Consider the following 1,008-nt stretch of genomic DNA (forward strand, 5'->3'; position numbering starts at 1 on the left):
GATAAGATAATATACCACATATTAGTTAGTCTGCCTCTTCCGTCTGCTGCGGCCGGTTACGTGTCTGTGTGGTGGTCTGCTGAAGAGCTTAGGGGTCTCTGGGAATTCCGGGATTGGGACTTTCAGAGTTACTGTCTCGGGTTTCTCAGTGCAGATCTACAGCTGTCACACGTTTCTTTATTTGGCACAGGAATAATTTACGTGCGTAAAAGGGTCCGCTTGTGCATTGTTGTCTTATTTGTTATGGCGTTGTTGATTACTCACTTATGCAAGTTCACTGAAACCATGATTAGTGAAGGGGGCGTGACATGAGATTTATAAACCTAAGTCCCATCGTCATGAATGATTGTCTTTTAAAGGGCTTTATGATATGACGATGACGTGTTCCGGAGCGTAAAATAGCGGATTATAGTAAAAATAGTAATTTAGTTTTCAGCAGTTGTAGTTTAGCTCAGAATAGTTTGAGATCAGTACATCTATTTTTTTTAGACATCTTCTAATAGGAAACAATTCCCCTCTAACATTTGGCTGCACTTCAGACATTCGGTTGCTGAAGAGTGCATCTTGACATTTTCACGGCATTAATGGAAAAGCTGAAACTTTGGGGGCTCGCGGGTCACTTTACGGCTCGGATACGCTGCTGATGCAGAGAGGCGGACCTCTGCTGTCTGTGGCTGTACTGAAGAACCAAACATAATGGGCAACTTTCCTTTCAAAATAAAAGCAAGAAATGGACAACTTCAAAAAATAAAACACGAATCTAATCATACTAACCCACTTATAAATGTCCATGCATTAAAAATAATGACATCACGTTTTAGAAATGTGTGGATACGATTTGAATTGAATATAAAAACAACGTTTTGCATGGTTCTGTTCAATCCCTTCTGTTGTGATCTTATTTTTTAAAGGAAGTAAGGCTCTTTTATTATCGGGTTAACTTGACTGAGGCGCTTCCCATTTCTAACTCCGACATTCCTTCCCTCTGGTAAAAAACCCTCACTGCAA

This window comes from Cyclopterus lumpus, chromosome 19, assembly GCF_009769545.1.
Source record: "Cyclopterus lumpus isolate fCycLum1 chromosome 19, fCycLum1.pri, whole genome shotgun sequence".
In the NCBI taxonomy this organism is placed as follows: domain Eukaryota; kingdom Metazoa; phylum Chordata; class Actinopteri; order Perciformes; family Cyclopteridae; genus Cyclopterus; species Cyclopterus lumpus.